The sequence below is a fragment of the Ostrinia nubilalis genome, chromosome 9 (assembly GCF_963855985.1).
Source record: "Ostrinia nubilalis chromosome 9, ilOstNubi1.1, whole genome shotgun sequence".
Lineage (NCBI taxonomy): Eukaryota > Metazoa > Arthropoda > Insecta > Lepidoptera > Crambidae > Ostrinia > Ostrinia nubilalis.
This window is the reverse complement of record NC_087096.1, coordinates 9,816,813-9,837,992: the sequence shown is the minus strand read 5'-3', so window position 1 is coordinate 9,837,992 and position 21,180 is coordinate 9,816,813. Positions and strand designations below refer to the sequence as shown.

General features: G+C 35.6%; 1 protein-coding gene and 1 long non-coding RNA gene across 3 annotated transcripts in view; one reads left to right on the top strand and one right to left on the bottom strand.

Annotated features, from left to right (window-relative positions):
* The first annotated feature begins 261 nt into the window (after nucleotides 1-261).
* LOC135074613 (sodium-independent sulfate anion transporter-like) overlaps nucleotides 262-21,180 on the top strand; it is a 64,092-nt gene continuing 43,173 nt past the window's right edge. Inside the window, exon 1 of the mRNA XM_063968970.1 lies at nucleotides 262-743. The gene's annotated coding sequence lies outside the window, so the exon portion shown is untranslated. The remainder of the gene's footprint in view (nucleotides 744-21,180) is intronic.
* Nucleotides 16,100-21,180, bottom strand: part of LOC135074614 (uncharacterized) — a 224,819-nt gene continuing 219,738 nt past the window's right edge. Inside the window, exons 1-4 of one of the 2 annotated variants that reach the window (XR_010257865.1) lie at nucleotides 18,547-18,780; nucleotides 17,775-17,989; nucleotides 17,370-17,597; nucleotides 16,100-16,610 (exon numbers count right to left, since the gene is read on the bottom strand). This is a non-coding gene — a long non-coding RNA (uncharacterized LOC135074614). Of the gene's footprint in view, nucleotides 16,611-17,369; nucleotides 17,598-17,774; nucleotides 18,367-18,546; nucleotides 18,781-21,180 lie in introns of those variants that run through there. The other variant, XR_010257864.1, reaches the window with a different exon arrangement.

The window sequence follows — 21,180 nt, the reverse complement described above, 5'->3', positions numbered from 1 at the left end:
TATACCTAGGTAGGTACTGTAAGCTACTATCTACATGAGAATAAACGAGTACTTATGAAGGAGTCCTAGCTGACTGATGCTGGACGTGTGGGACGCCTTCGTAAGTTTTAGAAGGTCGCTGGCAGATGCTGCAGCAGTGGCATGCTGGAGCACAAGGTTTTTATACAAGCAAACATAGTCTCACTCACAGAAATCTGTGGTCTCATCAGGTCTCACTAATCAAATCACACTGTCAGTGCTAAGGGTATCTCATCTATGCCGTGTCCTTCTTCATAGTCATTTGCTCCAAGACAAGGCAAGAATTGGGGGCGTTTTGCCAAAAATAGAATTATTAGCGCTAATAAGAAAAATGGCGTTCGTTAAGCGGTAAGTGCTATCACTGCTAAAATTGTATGGAAAAACGTCATTAATGAAGTTAGCAAACATCTCCTCACCAAAAACATGTTAGTTTCCGGAGGTTGCTATGGCGATCGCCATTTTGCTTACAATTTGCAATAAATTTTATTTTCTGCCAAACGCGCCCAATGACAGCTGTCAATTAGTGTCAAACTTCTATCTGTCAAAGTTGTCAAATTCATCAACAACAAATAAAAAAAAAAGATTGCGTGTGGTAGTGGACGTGTTAGTGTTTAAAATTATTAAAATAGCAGATTTCTCTTATAAAATCACATAAAGTGAAGGGAAATATGCTTCGTAAATAAAAGTTTAAGTGCTAGGCGATTGTGTACGTTATTAAATTAACGGTAAGTGTGTGTTTACTCTTACGATCCATTTCGTAAATAAAACAAGTGTACCAAATTATTAGTTCGATTACGTACTACTACGCTAATTTTAACCAGTTGAGTACTAGTTTTTTTAACCTCGAGATCTTCATCGGTAATAAATATAACTAATATCGTAGTTAAACTGATTTCTTCTTGTTATAATAAAAGGTTTGACACACAAAATATGTCTGTAATAATGCACACTCCTTGCATCTTTCTAAGACAAAATTAAGAGGTTTTGCTAGATATATTGTTTAATTTAATAGGCTGAACATTACTGATGTGTAGGAAGGATTTTTTATATTTTTTTAAATCAAGGACATAACAATATTCTAAAGTGTAGAAACACTTTATTACAGTCAGTTAAACTTTGTGCCTAGATCTTTTTTGATGCATGAAAATTATTGAATCATATTTCCTATTATGCATGCTGTGGTTACATTGTTGTTTGGTGCAGTTAGCTTAATGCCCTTTAGTTCCTTTTCTGCATACCTACATGAAATAAATAAATAAGATTGCAATAATCAGTGACTAATTATTGTTTAAGCATTTTACAGACATACTGTGTTAATAAATTAATAACAATGTAATATGTTGTTGCATATCTTGTCTCTTTATCATGATTACTTTCAAAAATTTTAGTGCACCATGCTCACTGTGTTAGTAAAATAATTGCCATTTAAAAAATGCACCAAAGCATTGATGTCAACATAAAATATGTCACAAATGGTTGCGAGCAATTACTTATCTCAGTAGTGAGGAAACAAGATTGAAAAGTAACTAATTGTAGGTAAAAAATAATTCAATGGCTACTGTTAAAAGCTCAGATGCAAAAAGGTTCACTGCCAAATGATTTTTTCTGTTAATAGCCCAAAGGTTAACTGGCAGAGAATGCATTGGGCATACTTAAGTTCGCCAAGTGCCAACTTAGTGAAATTAAAGTATTTATAAAATAAAAACTACCTTACGCCAAATCCACTTAGATCATTGCTAAGTCCTGAGCTAAAAAAGTTAAAGCTCAACTGTACATTGGCTGTTGTACCAGTTGTACTAAGAATGGTTATGTAAATTAGGAATAGAAATGTTTTAACTAGAGATGAAACGGATAGTTGTTTGTAGTGATACCGGATATCCGGCCAGGTGCTAGGCCGGATAGCCGGATATCCGGCGGCCGGATAGTTGGCCCATTGTCTCGTTGCATGTCGTGACGAGTTTAGCGCCGCAAAGGTGCTTCAAACACGATCAGTGGGTCTATTTGTAGACTCGACTAGTCACACTTTTCGAAAATCGAATCCATCCGAATAGAATGTCAGATTTTGCCACTTGTCTAGGGGGTAGATCAATTCGGGCGATTTCGGTTGCTATCGTGAGTGTGTGATTGAATAGCGAAAATTAAATTAGTTTAATTTACTTGCTGCGTAATCTGACTAAACTGCATGCATCATATTGTCATCAGACCATCAGCGAAATAAAGATCGCCTTTTTATTTGGCAATATTTCGACATTAACAGATATTTACTATTTATGTATTCGTCATTAGAGTGAATAGCCCCGAATAAGAAATAAGTTTTTTGAAAGGCCTTAATATGGCTTTTTTGTAACTTTTTGGACTTTAAATAAAAGCCGTCATTATTATAAGCCATTTTATTGATATTTACCTCAAAGATTAATGTATTTCATTTTATTAATAGGAAATTGTCGTAGTTTTTTAATATCCGGTATCCGGCCGGATAGTGAGTTACTATCCGGTATCCGGCCGGATAGTAAATTTAGGACGGATATCCGGCCTACCGGATAGTTACCGGATATCCGTTTCATCTCTAGTTTTAACTATCTCCAACAATATTCAGTTATCATTATTGTAGTGTCATTCACTTACAATTGGTAGATAAAATTGGGAACAAGAAAATTTTATTTGATTGTTTGTATTGAATATGCTCCAAACTACTAGACCTTAAATCATTAGAATTCTACATTATCCCTGATTAACATAGGCTTTACTTGTAGATAGAATATGGATGAATAAAGACATTCTGTGGCAGACCGAAAATAACGCTGGCAAAAACTAGTTCACAATGTTTTTTATATCATAATTTTTTCAGGCTATAATTTTCTAGGATTGTTTGCAAGTCTGTTGTTTGCATAATGAATTGAATACAATATTGGTACAGTTGCTAGTGAAGAAAATGGTTAGTAAAAATAACTATTAGTATTTTAAAAAATTGCACTTGCAACATGATATTTATTAAAACTGACATAACAGTAATTTATGCTCTAATAACCCCCACAAATCTGCTAAACTGAAAACGCAAATCAATTGTTGCCCAGCTCGTGATGCAATGAGTTAAGAGTAGGCTAACAATAGAAGTTGAACATTATTTTAATTTCATCTTTATTGCCTGAAGTATAAGGAACAGTATTAGCTCACTGTGCTGCTAACTGTAAGTCGATCAGATGTTCATTACCGACCGCGTAGAACGAACTAACGATACGATACGCTGTGGATACGCATACGTTGTTCATTCGGGCCGGCTACGGTAGCGCTCATAAGGCGCAGTGCGCGTGCGTGCGTTTTAAAATATTGTTTTTATCGTATCGTAATAAAAAAAAACTTTAATTAGCAAATTGCTTTTAGTGACTTTTATTTTTTGGTAAGTTGTTTCAAATAATCTTATCATTAAATGAGTAGCATAATTATAATTGGATTGTGTTTTACATGTTCTGCGTGTTATAATATATTTTAACCTTGGCTCATTGAATAGTTGATCGCTTTGGATATTGGGTACCTATTTCTGTGTAAATATTATTTTAGAACTAAACCAACTTTTAAAGAAATTCACTGCTATTTAGTCCTGCTGCTTTAAATAATTGTTAGAACATAACTATTAGTTATGTTATTGAGTATAGAATAGGGAAAGTAAATGCTAAAATTAGATTTAAATGGAATGGAAATGGAACAAATGTAATGACTGTATAAAATAATCTATGACTAATTTTAAATCATCCAATCTTATAAAGTAGCTCTAGCTTCAGTAAACTAATTAACTTTTTAAAAAAATAAAACCGACTTCAAATGCGTGAACACAAAAAAACAATAAAAATTGAAAATATTGCGTATAAAAAAGTTCATCCCCAATTTTCCACCCTTGGGGGTGAAATATTTTCTTCAAATTCGCATGAAACCACCCTTTTGATAATACCTATTCAAAAAAATAATAATCGTTCAAATTGATTTATAATCGGCGGAGATATTGCGTATAAAAAAGTTCATCCCCAATTTTCCACCCGTGGGGGTTGTTTTTTCTATTATTAAATTTAAATGGGACCACCCTTGAGGTATTACCTATACGCAGAAAAAAGATTTGTTCAAATCGGTTCATAATTGGCGGAGTTATCGCGTAACAAACATAGAAAAGAAAAAAAAACATACGGGTCGAATTGAGAACCTCCTCCTTTTTTTGAAGTCGGTTGAAAAGTATTAACATACATAATGTTTTATTAGAAATTACAAATAGCATTTAGAAGAATAGAATAGAATATTGTTTATTTTCATTCTAGACTTAACTTTGCTTTCCTAAGCCTAGGTGCAGATTACCAACTTTTTGTCGGCCGATAGTATATTCGGGCAGTTAATCAGTATGGGCATGTATGGATTTGATTTTCATACAAATTAAAATCGTTCCCAACTATCGGCCGACTAAAAATCGGTAGTCTGCGCTTAGGCTTAATCATATTTTGATCAATGAGGATCAGTACTGTTGTAGAAAATTCAATAAAACTAGTATCTACGTTAATCTTTAAGACATAAGAAAGATATATCTTTTTGAATTATCCAAATCGGACCATTACTTACGAAGATATTAAGTAATAAACATAGGCCGTTTTTGCCGCTAAAAGTCAACGTACGCAGGGCCGCGTGACGTCATTATATCCGAATCGAGCGCAGCCGGCGTACTATTGGGATGGAAAATATTTTTTTCCAGCTAAACTATCAGTTTTAGAAAAAAACTTTTTATAACATTTATTCATCAAAATAAAGTAACCTATCGACCAGTAATTTTTAAAAATAAAAATTGTGAAAAATAAGTATCGCTATGTCCAAAAACCACATTTTCATAGGATTCGATGCAATGCGGAGACGCGGTTGGGGTGAGAGTGTAACTTAATGATTGTTTGTATTGAACATAATAATACATAATATGATGCTAATACCCAGTTTCTGGCCTGGGGGGGGGTCAAGTCATACCCAGTTTCTGGCCTGGGGGGGGGGGGGGGTATGTAATACCCAGCTTCTGGCCGAGGGGGAGTCATACCCAGCTTATGCTTATGGGCTGGGGGGAGGGGCTAGCCTTACCCAGCTTCTGGCCTGGGGGGAGGGGGGGGGGGGGTGGCATACCCAGCTTCTGGCCGAAGGGGAGTCATATCCAGCTTATGGCCAGGCCATAAGGCCTGGGGGGAGGAGGAGGGGTCAAGTCATACCCAGTTTCGGGCCTGGGGGGAGGGGGGGGGTAAATCATACCCAACTTCTGGCCGAGGGGGAAGGCATGATGCCCAGCTTATGACCTGGGGAGAGGAGGGGGGCGGGGGAGTCATACCCAGCATCTAGGCTAAGATTAAATAGATTTCCAGGAGGGAGCAGCTGTCCTTTTCTGCAGCAGCTGGCCCGCCCATGGGAACGGCGAATAGATAGGTAGGTACGTAGGTTTAACTCAGAAAAACTAAATAACAGGTAGGTATTGCGTGTACATCGAAATGATCTTCATAGCAATGTCTTGTAGCCTAGGGAGAGTGAATCTGCCTCAGCTATACCTTATTGTTAGAAGTAAATAAATTAATACTTATACATTTTTATATTTTACTTGGAAGAAGATATGACTCTAACAACACTTATGAACACTTTATTTGAATAAATCGCCAAATATACCACCGCGGAGACCCCAATCGCGTCTCTGCGTTCCATTGAATCGTATGAGCGTATGAATTTTTTGCGTTATTTTTCACAATTTCTATTTTTAAAAATTACCTATCGATAGCTTACTTTATTCTGATGAATAAATGTCATTACAAGTTTTTCTCTAAAACTGATAGTTTGGCTAGAAAAAAATATTTTCTATCCACGCAGTACGCCGGCAGCGTTCGGATCGGATATAATGACGTCATCGTCCCCGCGCCGGGCGGTCAGTGAACTTTTTTAGTAATTTGGCCATAACTTCGTCAATTTTTGTCGTAGAACAAAAATTTTTGGACTGTGTATTAAGGATTTCTTAGCCCTATAAATCTGCATTCACAGCTAAAAATCGAAATGATCCTCATTGCCCCCCGATTGAATTCAAACTGGCAGCCGCTCCGGCGTTGTAACTTGTATTACTTGTAACCGGCTAACAATCCGGCGAGCCACTAGGCCAGACGGCTGAAGTTATAAGTAGTTGTATAAATAGTAGGACTAATGCTGAAATTAAACACAAATTAACTCAAGTTCAAAATGTTCAAAGTCACAGGGCAAACTATAGATACAAAATAATTTATCTTTAGCCGACGTTTTATCTATCGGCTATATTATACTATAACTTTTAGGCACTAAGGTAGGGTATGTATGTATACTATAAAAAAGGGAGCCCCTTATTCTTCAGATTTTAGGGTACATTATGAGTATAAATGGATTAAAAAAATGCTTTTATAAACCTTCGTTGTTATTAATTTTTCACTCTATCACTTACAAAGTGGGTGGTTCCTTTAATAATCAAAAGTAATTATTATTACAGCTATACTTGTGTCAATCCACCCCTTATCAGTAATTGAAAACGGTTACACACTTATAAAGTTCTTTATAAATGGTATTTTTTATAGAGATCCCGTTATATCTATTAAAAATTAACTAGGTATTTATATACTTTCATGCATGCCAATGTAAATTATGTATCACGCGGGTATACCATGCTAAGTTCGTCGCACCCGTATAGCAAAAAACCTGTTTGTGGAATGTATTTTTGATTAGGGCACTTACAACCGTTATTTGCTCCAGTAATAAAAGGGAAACTGACAATTTTTTCATACAAATCTTAAAATGTTCAAAGTGATCGTGAAAACCGTATCAAAATCCATTGCGTGTTTTTTAGGGTTAGCAGATAGAAAGAGAATGTTTTTTTTTACTATGTAGAGAAGAAATTCACACTAAAGTGCGTTTGCAAATATTACAAGTCAGGCACAGATTGAGGTTTTTGATTTGGTTTATTACACTATGTTCCTCTGGGTGCCTTGGAACCATATCACAAGGTGTATAATAAGAACCTACTTGTCTGTCCAATACTTATTTTTAAAAAAAACTCGTTGGAGTCTGATATTTGTGGCAAATCATGGGCGACCCCATGCATAAGTAAATAAAGTTAACGAAACCATTTTGAAAAACAAAAAAGGTCAAAGGGTCTAAGTTTTGCCCTAGCACGGTCACGTCTTGAATGTCCGCTTCTCAAGAATATTCCGCCGTTCCCTTCGCTTGCCACGTGATACGTGGCTTCAATATCGCCTTACTATTCGGTTCCACCTCCAATAACTTTCATTGTCTCGCCCGAAAAGGACTCGTAACTTCATGCCATACAGACTAATGTTCCACAATCGTATTTCAAATAGCAATCTCAAGTATTCGGGCCCTCGGACTCTTTCTATTACTGTATATAGTCTAAGATCCCGCTATACAACGACCTTCACCGAGATGCTTATTTGATGAAACATATTTTATATTCAATTTAACATATCAATAATTATATTGCTTAAGGGTTGCCTAATAAATTTCAGTCCAGGATATGATTAATTAATCATTAAAAATAGATATTTTTTTTAATATTTCATCGGTTTGACTATTAAACAAACTCCATACCAATCGAAAGTATGAAGCCCATAGAATATGCAAACGTTAGGTTGCCTATTCTTTTCCAGTCATAACTCTCGGGTTGCCAGGTATAAACAGGTAAATTGATAGAGCATTTTGCACCGGTCTGATAATTTAATCAAATTTAAATGAAAATAAAGATTATTTCATTATGAACACGGTGGTATAGGGTTGCCTGCGAAAAATCAGTCCTGAATGACGGTTGTCGAATTTTGTAAAGTGAAATTAAAACTGAAAGGTGACATTTTTCGAGTAGTTGGCAACATTTGGGAAAGACGAGTTGTATGAGGCGTTTGTGTGTCTTGTCAAGAGGTATCGCTTGGGTTAAGAAATTTCTCCAGTGTTGCCATGCTTTGGGAGATTTGGTCCAAAAATGTCGAAAGTGGAAATAACGACTTCCGGTCAAAAATTTGGATGACGCCTCCTGCAAAAGGGTCGTGCAAATGATATTTGACCATTTTCATCTCGATCACCTGGCAACATTGGCAGCTACGGGGAAAAGTATTTTTTTCGACATGGGTGTCTTTAAAGTTAAGGACGGACAGAAGGAGATATGGCAGAAAAAATCCAAAAATGGGGTTTGGTCGGTTATACGACCCAAATTATGGGAAAAATCCGAAAATTCAGAAAATCTAGATAGCGACTGAGTGAGCGGCCATTTTGTAAAAAGTTTCAGATTTCTGATTTTTCAAATGCATTTTTTTGGCAGTTGGCAACATTTGGGAAAGTCGAGTTGTACAGAGCGATTACGTAGTTTGCTGAGGAGTATCGTTTTGAAAAACAACATTTTCCAGTGTTGCCATACTTTGAAAGATTTGGTCAAAACATGTAAAAAATGGAAATAACGACTTTTGGTCCAAAATTTGGATGACGCCTCCTGCAAATAGGTCAAACTAATGACATTTGACTATTTTTATCTCGATTACCTGGCAACACTGGCAGTTACGGGGCCACAAAATTTTGGGACTTGGGTGGTTTTAAGGAATTGTTTCACGGGATTGGTTTAAGTTAGAAAAAAAGTAAAAATGGGTTTCGGCGCGAAAATGGTCTAGATTAAGCGAAAAATGCAATAAGTATGGCAACACTGGAAAATGTTGTTTTTCCAAACGATACTCCTCAGCAAACTACGTAATCGCTCTGTACAACTCGACTTTCCCAAATGTTGCCAACTGCCAAAAAAATGCATTTGAAAAATCAGAAATCTGAAACTTTTTACAAAATGGCCGCTCACTCGGTCGCTATCTAGATTTTCTGAATTTTCGGATTTTTCCCATAATTTGGGTCGTATAACCGACCAAACCCCATTTTTGGATTTTTTCTGCCATATCTCCTTCTGTCCGTCCTTAACTTTAAAGACACCCATGTCGAAAAAAAATACTTTTCCCCGTAGCTGCCAATGTTGCCAGGTGATCGAGATGAAAATGGTCAAATATCATTTTCACGACCCTTTTGCAGGAGGCGTCATCCAAATTTTTGACCGGAAGTCGTTATTTCCACTTTCGACATTTTTGGACCAAATTTCCCAAAGCATGGCAACACTGGAGAAATTTCTTCACCCAAGCGATACCTCTTGACAAGACACACAAACGCCTCATACAACTCGTCTTTCCCAAATGTTGCCAACTACTCGAAAAATGTCACCTTTCAGTTTTAATTTCACTTTACAAAATTCGACAACCGTCACTCAGGACTGATTTTTCGCAGGCAACCCTATACCACCGTGTTCATAATTAAATATTTTTTATTTTCATTTAAATTTGATTAAATTATCAGACCGGTGCAAAATGCTCTATCAATTTACCTGTTTATACCTGGCAACCCGAGAGTTATGACTGGAAAAGAATAGGCAACCTAACGTTTGCATATTCTATGGGCTTCATACTTTCGATTGGTATGGAGTTTGTTTAATAGTCAAACCGATGAAATATTAAAAAAAATATCTATTTTTAATTATTAATTAATCATATCCTGGACTGAAATTTATTAGGCAACCCTTAAGCAATATAATTATTGACATGTTAAATTGAATATAAAATATGTTTCATCAAATAAGCATCTCGGTGAAGGTCGTTGTATAGCGGGATCTTATACTAATAGGATAGCTCTTGAACTGCATGCTTCGATGGCTTACACAATATTCCAATTTCGCTTGGATATTATTTGATGTTTACGTATTCAAACATTTCAGATAGGAGTATTAGGTAATGTGTTGTATCTGAAGTAACAGAGTTTAAGATCTCGACCTGATGTGTGTACCTACTCGTATACGTGCATTATTTAGTTCAGTATACCTGCTACAACCGCATGAGATGGCCTCAACTAGCAGTCAGTTGTTCAGTTTACGGCTTCCAACTAAAGTTATTTCGTAAAAATACACACAAACAGATCTAACAATCCAAATACGCCAGGGAGTGTTTGATGCAAGCACTGCGAGTTCACGAGAAACTATTCTAGATTTATAACCTCCTTCGCATCGTATAGCTTTTCGATTGCCTTATTTATTGTCTGTTTTAGCCCCATCACGGAACTTGAGTCTATTTCAAGTTTGGCTCTACATTTTTAATGGTCTATAAATACCAATATAAAACCTCATCAATTTTAAATTGAAATCTGTTTTATAAAGTTGTATTTGATTATTTCCTCATTTTTTCGACTAGCAAAAAGCTTGCTTATTGTTGTCGTTGAAAAAATGGGTCCGTTTAATCACCATTCGGAGACCGTTTGGTCCTAAGGTGGAATTAATTTTGTTGTTCGAAGGGCACTCCTGTTCTGCAGGTCCGATAGCATTGACGGATCGCGTTTCAGCGGGCTCAAATAGATGGGAGGAGTACGTGCTGTACCGTCAGCGCCGGGTGATGAATCGGCGACTTGTAATCGCTGAACTAACATGGATCCCGTAATTTGTTACGAGGAAGTTCGTGAGGTCCTCGCGGACCCTCGCAGATGTGCACTGTCATCGTTTGATAAAACTAATCCATTTCAACGCACCCTTTCGCCGAGGACTCTAATGCATGGTAAAATGTCACCGGCATGACGAGAATAGTTATTTGCCTCGTCACAGCTGGAAGTGGGGAAGTGGAGGCGCGTTGATTTTGTCTTGTCTTGGAAATCACCTCAATTTAAAGGATTCCCAATATTTTTAGTTGCATTATTAAGAAAGCATACTTATCTATTTCACTAAAATAAATAAATTCAAATCATTTAACACAGCCATAAAATGATTTCTTAACTTTCATGAAATATGTAAATGTAATACTTAATTCTAAACAAACACGAATGTTTTATTACCAAAAGTAGCACAAGTTGGGAAACGCATTCTAAGATAAGATGTCTTTTTCCGTTTCGTTTTCAATGGAATTACAGTCAGTGTTAAAATTAACGTTTGAATGAAAGAAAAGTCTTAAGACTTTTCTGAAAATAGAGATACAATTAGAGATCCAATAAATATTTTCTCTCTTACTTTAATTTACACTCTTTTACTTTCAATTGTGAATGTTGTTCACTCATAGCATTCTGTTGTAAAAACAATGTATACACAGTAGCCCCAAACGGTATTCCAGGAAACAGAACCGTGTTTTGTAGAAACGTCAAGGAGGGACTCCTTGTATCACTCCTCTATGTATCAAATAAATCTATGCCTCAAGTAAGTATGGGGAAACGCCTTACAAAAAGTTTTAACTATGCCTTATTTCTCTTCTCGTGTCAGATAAATTATGTGCTTCCGTTGCTGAAAATTAGAAATAAAATAATTAATTATTAGGTAAAATATAAAATTTACAATGATATAAAAAGGACTAAACTTTATAGTAAGCGGAAACAGTCTCAGTAAAGTTACAACGAGAAAGCTCTTTTAGTTATTTCCTGCAGTCAAAAAGCTTTTATAAAATTCAAAAGATATGATAAATCTGTGACATATCAAGTTAAAATTGTATTTCAAGGAAATGTAGCGATTGCCGTATGGTTTCCGGAAAGTGTAGGGAAGTGAAGTGACAAATTAATTGAAAAGTGTTGGTACATTGGCGCTGACCTGATTGAAACTGGTTTGATTTTATTGAACAATAAAAAAAGGTTTATTTATAACCATTGCCTAATCGAGTAGGTGTTTAAGAGACCTAATTTGGGATCAAGTGTAAATTATACGCACGAGGTTTTATTTATTTATACAATTTATAAATAGCCACCATTCACAAGCAACCAAGTCCTATGTAAGTCGAACTCTTTCTGACCCTAAACCACGGCAATATTATAAACTGTAATCACACTCTTACATTTATTAAACAGCTATCTATAACTACAATATTAGCTATTGTCATCTATAAAATTAATTGAATTTTATTTTACAGTCCTGTAGCGCAGGTTACTAATAAGTTAAAGTGTAAGACGGGACTAACTTTATGAGTATAGAGACAATATTAATTTTTGTAAATTTTACGTACTTTGTATAGAAAATGTAATAGTTGTAACACAATAAAGTAAAATGAAAGTACACCTTACAAATGCAACGTAATAGAAACTAGAAAACAATGTAATAATCATGTGAGTTCGCACACTTTTCGTAGCACTCGCCTTTCAATTTACGAGTCTTATACCCGTTTTCACCATCAATCCCTAATTTTTAAAGGGACCTCTATGAAAACAAAACTCCTGTTATGTGTTACTATAGGGGTCACTTAAAAATTAGGGATTGATGGTGAAAACGGGCATTAGAATGCGAGTAGCGATTCGAATTCTTCAAAAATACATACACACTGACCTATGTTAATGTTTCCTGAAAAAGTAGAGCGTGTGACGATATAGAATGTGTTATTCTTATTTAGTTTACTACACACGTCTCAACCGGGATTTCCAATATGTGGTCGTTTCCGCAGAACTAGCCTACTCAGGAGCTGCAGCGAATAAATAAATATAAGATTACCTACTTCCCCGCAATCGTTGAAAATATTTACCATGCAGAGAGAAATAGGTACACTCGTAAGACTATAATATGGAGATTATGCATGAAGACAATGTTAGATTTAATTGCTTGCTATCAAACGATTAGCATTTATAACAGAGAGAGTATATTAATTACATGGCTTATTTATACAGCTTGGGATTACCTAGAATCTAGATGATTAACATAAACAATTCCTTTAAAGCTACCGTATTAGCCATTTTGTGGCTTATTTGTAAAAGCGATGTGTCCCGTTCATGACCACGCCAAAGTCAGCGGTAGTAAAAAAGCCAAGTTGTGTATTAACTTAGGTCTTATTTTACAGCTTGGGATTAGATGATAAACATAAACACTGATAACAGTTCCTTAAACCTACCGCATCGAAAACAGACATATGTTCATGACCACGCCAAAGTCCGCTGTAGTGAAACAGCCAAGCTGTGTATTAAGACTTAGGTCTTATTTCTACAGCTTAAGATTAGAATTATGATAAACACAAACACTAAATTTCTACAGCTTAAGATTAGATGATAAACACAAACACTAATAAACAGTTTCTTAAACCTACCGCATCGAAAACAGACATATTTTCTGGCTTATTTGTAAAAGCGTCGTGTCTCGTTCATGTCCACACTCCACGCCAAAGTCCGCTGTAGTGAAACAGCCAAGTTGTGAATTAATACTTAGGTCTTATTTCCACAGCTTAAGATTAGATGATAAACACAAACACTAGTAAACAGTTCCTTAAACCTACCGCATCGAAAACAGACATATTTTCCGGCTTATTTGTAAAAGCGGCGTGTCCCGTTCATGACCACGCCAAAGTCCGCTGTAGTAAAACAGCCAAGTTGTGTATTAATGACGAGTTCGTGCCGCGCCTACGACGATCGCGACAAATCGTTCCCGCGTAATCGACGCGCCTGCTTCCAGGGCAATTTGTTCCTATAAAAATAACGCTGTTTGTACAAGCCCTCGTTTGTTGTCTGTCGCTTGATCTCGTAATCTATAACGTGGGACTTGCGCTTTTTCATGTTATGGAAAAAGATAACTTTACATTTTCTGCGTCGGTTAGTTGGGAGAAAATAGTTTTTTTAGATTCATTTTATTATGGTCGTCCTTTTTGCCGTGTGTTTGCAGATTGTGCAACATCACAACAAGTATAATTTAGACCTTGCACAATTTCACTTCGACATGAAAGTATTGACTGAAACACTTTGGAAAAAAAGTGATTGTATTTTTTATTAAACTTGGCCTAAGTTTTCTCGAACTTTTTATATGATTAATATTATAAACATCAGGAATATATTTTCATTCATATTCATTACGAGATATAATTATAATATACATACCGCTATTTTTCTTTCTTTTCCGCATTCAAGGAAACTTAACGTAGCATCATGTATGTGCCACGTGCCAAAATTACGATATTAATTACATATTATATTTTTAGGATCCAGTGGGCTAATTCAAATGCATTTGTCGAGAGTAGAAATCGTCTGTCAAATAATTTTCTAGTAATCAATTTTGAACTGATTGTCAAGGTAATACAGTTGAAAATTGAATATCAAAGCCAGACTACGCCTAATGTCAGATCAGCCGATGGTAGATGCCAAATTTCCAATATCGCGTACGAAGACGGAGAACTTTGTCAATATAGTGGTACATAAGGGTCATAATTAGTGGATGCCGACGATTTTCGCGCTGTCATCTCAACGACTGCCCACCCTTGTCGTTAGAGCAGTCGACTGGATAGAAAGCATGGAATTAACATGGTGATTGATAAACTAGGTGCAAATAAGCATAGGTATTTAATAACTACAGAATGCTTTTTGCTTAAATTTGAAAATAAAGGATATTGTTCTGCGTCCATACATCGTTCGCCCCAAGACCCCCAAGCAATGAAATAATGATTTTTATATGTGAAATTACTTAACGATTGTCACCTTATACTCCACTAGCTTTTCGCTCGCGGCTTCGCGCGCGTGGCCTACATTAGGTACCTACATATTTTACGGAACCCTATTATTTTCCAAAATAAAATTTAGCCTGTTACTCGTGGATAATGTAGCTTTCGAATGGTGAAAGAATTTAATAAAAACGGTCCAATAGTTTTTGAGTCTATTCATTACAACCAAACAAACAAAGTTTTCCTCTTTATAATATTAGTGTAGATACTTAAAGCACGGATAAGCGGGAGATTCGTTACAATAGGAAAAATGCTTCAGATTTTGAGGTTATTAGCATAACAGAAGTACATTTCCATTTTCTATCTTCTATAGGTACTTATAATAAATCTGTAGAGAGGTCAACTCTGTACATGAAATATATTTTCAAAATAACTATCAGGGGGCGATACTGATGCCAAAAATGCAATCAGTAAAATTTTTGTCTGTCTGTCTGTCTGTATGTTCCTTATAGAAACAAAAACTACTCGACGGATTTTAACGAAACTTGGTACAATTATTCTTCATACTCCTGGGCAGGTTATAGTATACTTAGAAATTCCCACGGGAACAGGAATTAGCGGGAAAATCCTTTTGTATGAAAAATCTAAACCGCTTAAGTTAGACGCTTTAAATTTCGCACGTAGGTACTTTAGTAAACTAATTCCCACGGGAACTGGAATTCGTGGGAAAATCCCTTTGTATGAAAAATCTAAACCGCTTTAGTTAGACGCTTGAAATTTGACATGTAGGTATCTTAATAAACTTAAAGCTTAGTTACAACAGGATATTGCAAAATTCCCACGTGAACGGGAAAAAACATTTGAACGAAAAAATCTAAACCGCGTAAGATAGATGAAGGGGGTAAAACGGGATCCACGCGTACGAAGTCGCGGGCGGCCGCTAGTTGCTAATAAAACTATTTATTGTCAAGAATTATATGTATAATAATGCGAATTCCCGTTCCCGTGGGAATTAGTTTACTAAAGTACCTACGTGCGAAATTTAAAGCGTCTAACTTAAGCGGTTTAGATTTTTCATACAAAAGGATTTTCCCGCTAATTCCTGTTCCCGTGAGAATTCCTAAGTATACTATAACCTGCCCAGGAGTATGAAGAATAATTGTACCAAGTTTCGTTAAAATCCGTCGAGTAGTTTTTGTTTCTATAAGGAACATACAGACGGACAGACAGACAGACAAAAATTTTACTGATTGCATTTTTGGCATCAGTATCACCCCCTGATAGTTATTTTGAAAATTATATTTCATGTACAGAATTGACCTCTCTACAGATTTATTATAAGTAGGTATAGATATGTAGGAGAGACGTCTTAATTACACTTTAAATCGTAGATCGATAAAGAACCCCTTTGTCAAACCGTATGAATAGCAGCAAATAGAACTTTGCGTATTGGAAAAATAGGAATGCCTACGGAAAAGCCAAACATTTTTTAAAAAGAAGTTAATATATTTTACTTACATTTAAATCCAAAAATATCTTTATTCCGACCCAAGGGTAAGTAGGCAGTTATGTAGGTATAAATGAAAATACGTATGTAGGTACTTATTATTTATTAATGGTCATGTTCTACATTTTCTATTAAATATGGGCCCAATACATCAATGATGTCGCCATCACAACAAAGTACCATAAATGGTTTAACGAGATTCCGATATTTGTATAGGGAATAAGTTTTTTTTTTGGTATGCATAATTGCTACTTTTTTGCACATAAATGTATGTATGTACCATCCATGATGACAATAGCCTTTCTTTGTGGTAAATCGTTTCCTGGCTTCCCGAAAAGAGACTGGAACATAAAGGTTTCTTTGGGCTACTTCCTCTCTACTAATATGTTGTAACCCTATCAAAAAACCGGGCCTTAATGTGCTGGTACGAAATGTTCCTCCATCATACTGCGTGCTTTCATTACATATTTTGTAAGAGTACTCCTTGAAATGCCAAGTAATGTAGCTATTCTGTCATCTGAATCACCGGTCCTCAGCTTCATTAAATAAGCACCAACTGTAGTAATTCGTGCTCTCTGATAGTATCTATGGCAAAGAAGATCTGAAGGACGAATCTGAAAATAAAATAAAACATCAGATTCACAGTTCAACAATAAGAAGAGCAATATTTATATAGGATTAACGACTTTTGTGTGTAACGGAATAGTAAGATGAGTGATGAAAGATAATTTATGATTTGAACGCTGAATGATGAGGAATGATTGGTCTATGGAGGAAACGAAAGGGATGAATGAGGAACGAGGATTGAGAGTGAGAATAGTGGTAGTTTAAAAGAGTAGTCTGTTGTTATGCAGGAAGTATAAATAAAACTTTACTGAGTTTATTTGGCTCAGGGAATTTTTAACTGGCTTTATAATAGTAAAAATTATGTTTAATATTATGTAAGTAATAATATTGCAATATTTTAATAATATAAGTCTATTTGTATTATACAGGGTGGAAACGATAAGTGATCTATAACACTTTTAATATTGTGTGGCTGGCATACATTTACTATGGAGGCTGAAAACATTGAATTTTCGGATAGATCCAGTTAATTCTGTAACTATTTACTGATACCGTTAGAAAGAGCTCGTGAAGCACTTTCAGGATGAGTAACCAGTTTTTCGATATCTTGTGTAGTTTAGAAATAATCGAGTGAGATCACTTATCGTTTCCACCCTGTATAACCTGTATGGATGAGAGTAGTGGCAGATTGAAAGCAATGGAAGGAGTTGAAGGATGGGAAGGCTGATTCGGAAAAAACCTTTTTTATTATTATAATAAACCGGCATAATTATTTTTATGTATTATAAAACTGGCAGGGCTCTTACCTCTCTGGGTTGAATCCAATTTCGAACAATGTTTAATATATCTTGATTATTCTCTGTATCCAAACAATGACTTCAAGTTCGCAATAATGAACAACCACATCCAACACAAACTTGTTGGTGACCTACCGGGGCACCGGTTGGCATATCTGGAGAGTCTTGTGAAGTAGGTGTGGTATCTCTTTGCAATAATGAGTGACAAGCCCCACAGATATAGTCATTTGCAGTAACCTGTTTAAAAATAATAATAATTAGAAATAAGTTTAAAAAAATTATCAGTTTTTTAATGTCCCGCACTTAAATTATTTTATTTTAGTATTAATTTACAGAAACCAATAACTTTACAAGAATTAGACTGATTGTATAGCCAATAACATTTTATTAAATAAGGACTTTAGCGTGCATTACCTCTAATGGAGTTAGTCGTTCCACAATTATGTTCCTGATGTTAATATGATGTTGAGTGTTAGTTCTCAGGGACATGAGCTGATGTGAACGTGTTCTAGGCTCTAGTGTTCTACTGCAAAGCACACATTTTCTGCTAAGATTTGAAGTAGATGCATTTGTGTTGTATTTTGGGCTTGGGTCCAACATGTTGTGCATATAAGATCATGAGCTGTAACCTGTAAAAATAAATAGATTCATTGCATGCCATGCCACACATACTCCTGTGCGTTGAATAAATTGAGCCGCAAACCATAAAAAAAATGATAATTCAATATTATGTGCTGTTAGTAGAATTTTGGGTCAGAGGGTAGGGTTAAACAGCTTTAGTAAATAAGCATTGTTGTTATAATAATTAATTATGACGTGTTACAAACTTAGTTACAAAAAATAATAATCTAGTAGTCTTAGTTCCAAAAAACAAAACAAAACAAGCTTTCATTGAGAGCAGGGAGATAGTGTCAAAGTAAATAATTCCTTAGATTTACACCAAAACCAGCTGGATTGTCAACTTAATTGTTGTTTCGCTCATGCCTCCATTGCGCTGTACCATCGACTAGTTTCTTACAATCGAATCGGGCCTGGCTGTCCACAGTAGTCCACACTGTCCAGGGTTGAACCACAGATAATAGCGGAACATTCATTTCAAGACAACCCGCCATGAGAATGGCAATTCAGAAGTTTGGCAAGGCTAGTACTTATTCATAAGATTGCAGAGCAAAATGTAGGTACTTACCGATCGAGGTGCTGCCCATTGTTGTGTATAATTAAGTTGCTCATTTTCTAACACCATAGAACCACCAGCCGAGCCTTGGCCGAGCCACACAAAAACAGTAAATCCCAGGCTGAGTATGTCGTTATTGCAATCAATCAGAGTCCGTTTGAATAGCCAAGTTTGTAGTTAATAAAGTTCCGAAAATAAAAGCTAAAACACAAACGAATCACAAAGAAGGATCAAGCAAGACAGCAACACAGCAAGAGTGAGTGAGAGAGAAAAGGTGATGCGAGTGAATGACAATTTGACTAACAAATAGGGATGTCCATTTAGAATAGACATAATCGATTAAATTGATCGTTTTTGAAAAATTTTATTTTTAAACATTGTGTTGCTATAAATATTTATTTTATTTATTTAATAGGACAACCAACAAGACATACACTGGAAGACAATCAATATTTACAACGTATTTAACTTAATCTAAGTGCTGCCTTAATTATAGGTTGCCACGGCATGCAATAGTGGACTTATACATAAACAGTGTCTACACTTAAAGAAAAGAGTAAATATGTAAATGTAGGTAAATAAATGTGATTAAATATACATAAAAAAATGCAATAATCCACTGAAGCGCTGCGGGCGCGGCGGATCTGCGCCCGTCTAAAGGTCTAATGATTAGACTCTAGTCTAATCGATCATACCATTATTTACTTAAATCGAATTAAAAAAGCGCATCTCTGTCTCTGCTCTGTCAATATGTCGGTGACTTTGATTTCGTTTAAATACTTTTAAAATATTTTTTCGAACTGCAACTTGTCCGATAGGTTTGGACACTTGCAAGTAAATAAATAAAATATACATAAAATTATGGTACATACTAAGTCTTTGAAAATCTTAGGGCGATTTTTATCAATGTCCTTTGTCTGCTCGATTGCATTGATGGTAAGGAGCAATGGTATTATCTATAATATCATTGGTAAGGAGGGACTGTTCTAAATACATATTATGATAGTTGAGATGGTTGAGAATATTTCCGGGTCGATCGCTTCCACCTTCTCGGCCTAGATAGTACCTACCTACCATAAAGTTAATAACTTTATGCTACCTACCTACTTATACGCCAAACTATCTTATGATTGTTATGCATTGTTAAGAGGGTTATAAATAATACCTAATTATGATTGTTATGCATTGTAAGTAGGGTTATAAATAATTATAATTTACATAAGCAGCAGGTCGGTTATTTTTATTTAGGCAAATGTAATATTTTAAAAGACAATACGTACGATCAGATATTAAGATCAAAGATAAAGATTTCTGCTGTGAAAAAAAATATAAAACAGCTAACTTCTATATCAAGTTCCAACGTCGCTATACGTACCTACCTACTTAATGCTACTGGATTATACGTTCATAGCTCAGAAGTTTAGTCCTTTTTCAGCAGTGTTTAGTAAGAATATTATTACAAATGGGCTTTTAGGGATTTTGTTCACATGGAATAAACGACAAAGTTCTTAGTTACTTATCCAATAGGTAGTAGTAACATATATGTAGAAAACAGGAACTTAGATGCCAACGAAAGAAAATAGGCTATCAAATGTTGTTTTGGGGACTTACCTTTATAAAAATATCACATTTAAAAATTCATACCATTTGTTGTTATTTAAAAAACAATGTCAATTTTGACGATTAACTGAAAGTCTATTATCTATGAATATAGTAGCGATATATGGTATCCAGCGGCAATGGCAGTGCAAAATTTTGACAATGACTGTAGTTATCATACTTCGAGTTTGTCCATGGAGACGGCAAAAGTCCTTTAGTTGGCCATAAAGTAAACTTAACGGAAAATGTTACTTAATTGATACCGAGGCGCAACCTGGAAGCATTGCTAAGTGTGCTCCTCGTTACTGGTTCATCGTTCGTCATCGTCATTGTTCGTAAAAACCGGGTCGCGGCAGGCAAATAATAAAATTAGTCTTATGTCTTCTCCCTTATTAACTTCGATGGATAAATAGCTAAACCTCCTTGCGCGTAACTGACGTTTGTTGGAAAACCGATTTTTTCAGGCCATCGGATTTTAATTTCAAAAGTCATTGACCAATCCCAGTTCATATAATAACTATTATGACGTTTTCTATTGGCCAAAAGATTTAACTCTCTAAAAATCCGCGTGCAACCATATCCTGCTTAAATATTGTGCACTTTATTCAGCACAGATTAAACAAGCTAAATGACAAATAGAATAGATTGAAATGACAGATTGCACTTGAATTACCCTACAGAAGCGGGTAGCATTAAAAAAAACAACAAATAACAAACTAAAATAACATTTACTCAAAATAATGATTTTACAAAGAAATTGGAATCAAATCAAACAGCCACTAATTTACACAAAAATAATCACCACCAAAAATAATGAAAAGATACGACTTACTGCAAATCGGGCCGATCACCAATCCAACAACCTCACCGCTCGGAGTCGCTCGGGCAAATGAGTGTCCCATGCGCCGAGTGCCTCTTTTATAGGCGTTGGCGGTGATACCACTCGATTTGAAATAAATCGTAACGGACTATCCTAATACGGCCTCTCCTGAACGTGCGCCGTCCCCGGCCGCATCTTCAAGAAGAGTTCCTCGAAGAGCTGGTGAA